The sequence below is a fragment of the Ochotona curzoniae genome, unplaced genomic scaffold, assembly GCF_017591425.1.
Source record: "Ochotona curzoniae isolate NIBS_2020 unplaced genomic scaffold, NIBS_Ocur_1.0 contig_3498, whole genome shotgun sequence".
Lineage (NCBI taxonomy): Eukaryota > Metazoa > Chordata > Mammalia > Lagomorpha > Ochotonidae > Ochotona > Ochotona curzoniae.
The window spans coordinates 19799947-19806934 of record NW_024465885.1 but is presented as its reverse complement, the minus strand read 5'-3'; the positions used below and the strand labels follow the sequence as shown (position 1 = coordinate 19806934).

The 6988-nt window shown below is 36.3% G+C and overlaps 1 pseudogene; it reads right to left on the bottom strand.

Annotated features, from left to right (window-relative positions):
• Positions 1-6108: 6108 nt before the first annotated feature.
• LOC121156634 lies at positions 6109-6704 on the bottom strand (annotated as a pseudogene).
• Between the last annotated feature and the right edge of the window lie 284 nt (positions 6705-6988).

Here is a 6988-nt window from a genome sequence, read left to right as displayed (position 1 = left end):
AATCTCCCTAGAAACAGAGATGAGCATACACTATTCACATTTTTCATTTTACGTGTTACAAATCCATGCATGTCTGTAAGTTATGTACTTTAAAGTCCAGCAGGCAAGTTTTAATAAGAAATGGTCTTTTGATCTTGTTTCATTTTTCTTACATGTGGAAAAACAGTTTACCGTAATTATATAAAGTTTCCTTGTGTGGGGACAATACTTACTTGAGTCCAGATGATGTTATTCGACAGAGCAATTCGATTTTTCTTGTTTGTGATGTTACTTTTATCTCACCCCCTTGATGCTCAAGACATTTTCAACACCAATTCTTTTGGATGTGAAACAACACAGCAGCTCAGTGTAGTAATATTATTGGTCGTTTTCTCCTTGCAATTTTCAAAACAACTCTGCCTTTTCTTTTCCTTTAACGATGTGTACAATTTATGAAGAATTATTTTGTCACAGAAAAAAACTAGCAAATGCATGAAAAAATATTCTCTACGAAATGTTTATTTCCCAGTGATACTATAATCATAGGTGTACTTGAAACATAAAACAACTGATGTGAAATCAACACAAAAAAACACAATTACGAGAATATTTCTACTTTGTTAAGAAATGAATAACCTTCTCCTTGGAAAACTGAGCCACAGATTTGAAGAAACCAATAAGTTTATCTCAAAAAGCACTGACAAAATTCATGGATAACTACTTTTATTGTATTTTACTCTAATGAGCCCAAATCCAGGTGCCTGATTTAGATATGCTAAAATCCAATTCGTAAGTGACCACCAACCAAGTCTGAAAGATCTAGGAGTGGGTGTTGATGTTTCAGGAAAGATGAGGGATTATGACCAGTTCTTTGGTGAGAAACATCCCAGACACCTCAACGCAGACATTAGGTAGTGGGTTATTTTAAAAATATGTATATATTTTAAATATTTATATATAATACTTTATTATTTAAAAAATATATATATATATTTTATTATTGGGTTGCCTTTTAACAAATAGGGTGAACTGATTTTGGTAAGCACTTGCAGAGTCAAGAAGCCCGTTAACTACTTCCAGTTCTTTGCTACTTTCCCAAACATTAGAATTCTGAAACTTCTCTGTAGTTATGCTAATACATTCTCATCCAAACATCTTTAAAAAAAAATCCTGGAAGAGAATATCGTAGATGTAGTGCTGTGGATTGTGAAAAAAATGTATCAAGTATTTGTCTTAACTTTCATGTTTCAGCAAAAATTTCTAAACAGATTTTGCATGTTCAAGTTTCTCTGAAGAAGAAAGAAATCATGTTTGGGTATTTCTGCTTGAATCCAGAGATATTTTGACATTATGCATGTGAAATATATTTATGTGCATAAATAAATAAAGTTAAGCCACCATTGACTAACCACTTCATTGCATATTATGATAGTTTGTGTAAGTTGTATTATGTGGAATTTGTTTTTCCCAAATAGTAAATATTTTCTATATGCCATTTATTTTTCTAAACAAAACAAGCAACTCTAGAATTTTTTTTTGAAATTTGAAGCAATTTAAATTTAAAACTATGTTTGTGACCTGAGAATCAACATTTTTATTAATATTAGCATGAACATCAGAAGAACAATCATCCACATGTTTTCTCTATCATCTTGATTTGCTTTATTTCTATTGAAAGTCAGTTACATATTATACCTGAGTTAAATTAAAGTTTGTTGGGAAAAGTCAATATTAACCAATTTGCACTGCTTCTAACAATATCTATTGTCTGTTAATAATCAGCTTTTCAATTATTTAAAGTTGAATATGTGCAAGGTAAAGAAGGAGGAAAGAAAGAAGGAGGGAGATAGACAGATCTTCCAAACAATGGTTTCCCCCCCAACTGGCTACAACTTTCAGGGCTTGGTCAAATTGAAGCCATACCCTCTGACATCATCAGAATCTCCCATTTGAATGGCTGGCACTGAAGTTCTTGAGTTATCGAGGACTGCCTCTCAAGACACTCCACAGCAGAGAATGGGAAACAGAAGTTGAGTATCTGGGACAAGAACCAAACACTCAGATATGGTATGTAGGCAGCTCAAGTGGTGATTTAACCAAAAATACCTCAACATCTACCTCTCTCTTTTTGTCTTACACACACCCCAATCCACATAAGTATTTGAGTTTCTGGCCATAGCTTTACATCAACCAGCCTACACATTATTTGAAATACTGTTTCTCAAAACCAATGGCTGAGAAAACCTAATTGACCTTGGTATGAATCAGTTCTGATATACTGTTTTCTGTTTATGACTTATGCTGTTTTCTAATCTAAGTGGAACATCCCCTGTACTTTGCACGGACAGTATTTTTGCTTTGAACCTAGGTACTTATCTTTTATGTGTATGTTAATAAATATCGAATTAGCTAATTGAAGAAGTATACTGAAGAGAAAAATAAAACAAATACAGATGCACTGTTGTTCTGACTTGAATGTAAAAGCAGAACTGTGTGAATAAATCCATCATTTATGTGATAAAATTTACAATTAGTCGTTTTTGTACTTACCAATTTGTATAAAATTATCTCCTCCTCACATATGTACTTGTTACAAAAGCTTCCTTTATTCTATCATCTTGCATCTTTGCATCCCACTTCTAACAGCTCCTGAATAAAGATGAAGGTTCTTCAAACCACCTAGGGGCTCACACTTTCCAAGTTGGGAAAGGTCCTCTGACAAGGTCACTCAATTCACTTCAAGCTAAATCACTACCAGCACGCTCACTAATCTGTTCCTTTTCACTCACCATTTTTGATAAAATCAATCAAGTAGAAGAATTTCTTAATTGTGGTCAACAGAAATAACTATGAGTATTAAAAGCACAAGGTGATTTAGTAAAAGGACAATAATATCTTAATATATCATGGAGAAGGTCCTGTACTGGCTGGTACAGAATGTTAAGTAATTGCAACATCACTGGCATCGCATACAGGAGATTCAGTGGCTGTCATACATCCAATCAATATCCTGTAAATGTGCCAGAAAGATAACTGATGATGAGCCCAAATAGTTCATCGGCTATACTCATGCGGGAGACTCAGATAAAGTTAATGGCTTTTAGCTTCACCTAGCCCACTTCTCATTGATTTCTGTTCTCTCTGTCTCTCTTTCAGTGTCCCTTTTCTTTCTTGTTTCATCTTTCTCTCCTTTCCTTTCTTCTTCCTGTCTACATTTTTTCTACTTCCATCTCATCTCACTCCGACACCTTAAATGAATGAATGAATGAATGAATAAATAAATAAATAAATAAATAAATAAATCTTTTCCAAAACGCACAGCCACAGCTGATAAACCATGTTGAAGTGCCTTAGTTTGGAAGTGGACCCAAAATCAACCAAAAAGATATAAGCATTGCTGCTGTTCTTCCTGATCCTTGAATGTTGAAGCTCTGCCCACTGAGTTCAAACTCCATGAATGTTGTGAGCTCTACTGTAATAAAAACTCCAGTTTTACTGCAACTGTTGCCTCCACTGAGACGCAGGGCATCTCCCTTCCTGTCCATAACTATATTTTAATTCCAAATCTGAGCCAGTTTCATGCTTAGAGGATCTAGCACAGGCTCTTATTTTCTACCAAGAACTGACCATCAGACAATATGTGCATGTTATTGTCATTTTTAGGGGGAATTCCCTACGTTTAGAAAGGCAGCTCAAACAAGATATTCTTGAAAAACTGATATTTATGTATTTTAATTTTCCACAATTTCCCGCCAAAATTAAAATGATTTGAAATAGACTAGCAAAATAAAAATATCCATGTAAAGAATGTGTACTTATTAAAAATTTATATGGAGGGAGAGGTAGATCAAAATAAGTTATTTTTCCAAAAATTTACTCAAGATTGCTTTTTATATGAGATAGCTTACCCTTGATTTGCCTACCTTATTGTTCCTTGCAAAACAAACTTTGTACAATGTGTTACCCTATTATAATGTGCTATGTGTTAACTTCTTTGAGAATGAGAAGTTTGCCTTTTTGTATGACAGTGCTTAGACTGTACGTAACAATAAAAGTGGTGAAATAAACAAGAAACAACATGTTTGACTCTGCAAATTATAAGTATTACTGTATTACAGCTGAGTTCATGAAGTAGATATTTGTCATGTTGCGCCTACACGATTTTTTCTGTGGATTTTTAGAAGTCAGTCACCCATGGATAGCCCTTGGACACCCCAAATGGAAGAGTTTAACCAATTTACTGTTCTGAACTGAAATAGTTTACCAATGGTCCCTGCTGTGAAAGAAATTGACTTAGATTACAAAATCTACAATCACAGCAAGAGTCATGGGTAAATCACATCATCACAAGAGTACCTCTCCTGCTAACTGCAAGCCAAAATGAAAAGAAAATAGAGAAGACATGAGGGCAGAAAAGACACAACAATACATCGCCAAGTCTGTAACCAAAAGCTTTCATACTTGTAACATTTAAATTAAACTTTCTGGCCTTTTAGTTATGTCTCAGTAGAGATTGCTGGCATTTAATCACAACTTGACCCTTTATTTTTCTCAGATTGATTTTGTATAATTTTATAGAAACAACTATATTTTAGAATTCAAAAATTTCCTAGGAAGCACCAAGTACTTACTGCACAATATTTGTTTACTTATATTATTGTAAGAGCAAAGACACTCAAAAGAAATGTAAAATGCCCTAACTGCCTTTATGTTGATAACATTGGCAAAATCAGAAACAACTGTACTAAGTTGATTGTAAGAATCTAACAGAGCAGTATCTTGCACATAAATGTCCATGTGTTCCTTTATAAATGTAGGAAGCATTTTTCATGCATGATATTAGCCCTCTGGATGGTAATCCTTATGGATGAACCAGACAGACAATGCTTGTTTTGGGGTAAGATTACCCCCAAACTCCTGTACAGACTTTCATCGCTCCTAAACCTGTGGATCTAAGAACCAGTTTCCAATGATGACATGCCTCAGAATCCTCTCTAATGTTTATTAGCATTGTGCTTCTGATATGAGGCACTGAAACTTTACTTATAATAATTGTAATGTGACTTTTATGTCCATTATAATTTGGAGAATCATGTCTAGCTTTGATTTTTTTTTAAGATTTATGTATTTTTATTGGAAAGGCAGATATACAGAGAGGAAGAGAAACAGAGAGGAAGATCCTCCATCCCATGGTTCACTCCCCAAGTGAGCGGCTGGAGCTGAGCCAATTCAAAGACAGGAGCCAGGAGCTCTTTCAGGTTTCCCACATGGGTGCAGGGTCCCAAGGCTTTGGGCCATCCTTGACTGCTTTTCCAGGCCACAAGCAGGGAGCTGGATGGGAAGCGGGGCGCCCCATGGAATCCTGGAGCCTATAATACTATCGCGCTGGGCCCATGTCTAGCTTATTGTTTATCTTATTTTACTTGTATAAAGTGAACAAAGTTCACGTATATTTTCCAATAGAGATTCAGGGGCATAGTGATACTTACCACCCTAATCTTTCTCCTGCTGGCATTCCTCATTCCTTGTTTCTTGTTTTAATTTTTTAACAGTGATGAAATATACTTTTATTTACTTTTTAATCATAGTGTCATAAAAATTATCTTTAAAGTAGATATCACACAAACAGAAAGAGGTATTAGAAGTCCACTTACCTTGAAATTTATTTAAACTAAGAGGAAAAGGTCATAATGTTTTCATACAATACACACTTGGTTCTTTAAATAACAATTGTGACCAAGAGCAGCAAGAACTGAGCAAGGAATGCTGCACTTGTGAGCCACACCAGCACTGTGCCTGGCCGGTGGGCCATCCTGCAGGAGCACCCCAAGCCCTGCTGGGCACGCTGCCACAGAGGCCAAGGCCAAGGGCACGTCTCGGGTGGTACAGACTATTACAACACAAAGAAAATGACAAAGGAACTACTAGATTTCTTTAAAATCACTGAGCAAGAAAAGCGACACTGAACTTCCGGGCAGCTCTTACACGGCTCTTTGCAGTATCTCGACTGAGATCCAAGAGCCACAGGTAAAACTCTTCTCTATTTTTTGGTAAACAAATGCGCGGTAAACTTGGATGACTTCTCCCCACTAGGTTTTACCTGGGAGTGGCCTTTTAATTTTGTTTTTTTTAAGAGGTCAGGTTTGGCACTTTTATACTGATGTTACCAATGTTAGTGTTTCTCGGGATCGCAGGAAGATTCATATTTTTCACAGCCGATACGGCACGGGCCGGGGCGACTGCCAAGCCAGCCTCGGATTTCTCCAGGTTACTCCGTGCTTCAATTTGTGTAGCAATCTCATTCCTGTTGGTCTCTAATACGATTCCCCCATCACCATTTCTGCAAGAATATTGTGAAGCTTGTCTACACGGAAAATCAAATCTAGCTCACAGACATTTTCAAAACACTTGCCTAATGTTTCCACGGATACTTGAATTCAATCTAAAATGCCAAATTCACTTTCTGAAGAATCCACACAGAAGACAAAGTACAATATTGCATAATATCTATAAATCACTTTGTTGTCAGATCCTCCAATTAATAATCCTCTTTCTAGGAAATTACAAACATGTTCATCTCAGATGCCAAATGGAAGGTCTCCCTGATGACTTGCTGCTGTGTGTCTTCTCTGTAGGCCTGATAGAACTTGGAGAGCCGCAGCTTCCCGCAGCTTCCCGCGGTTGTGGAAGATGAGGATCGCCTTGATTAGGCCTGGGCCGGGCATGGCCGGGGGACCGGGTGGGCACAGGAAGCCTGGCCGGGGGCGGGGGAACGAGCCCCACCTCAGGAACGCCTTGTTTCTTACTAAAAAAAAATATATATATATATATATATATACATATATATATACATATATATATATAATGGCACTCTTTTGTTTCACTTCGCAATCACAGACTTAACTCTTCATTGGGTAAAGATTTCAACAAAAACAAGCAGGAAAAAACTACTATTTCTGAACAGTATAGATACAGGCTGTGAACAATAATCAATTCTCAAAATGTTTAT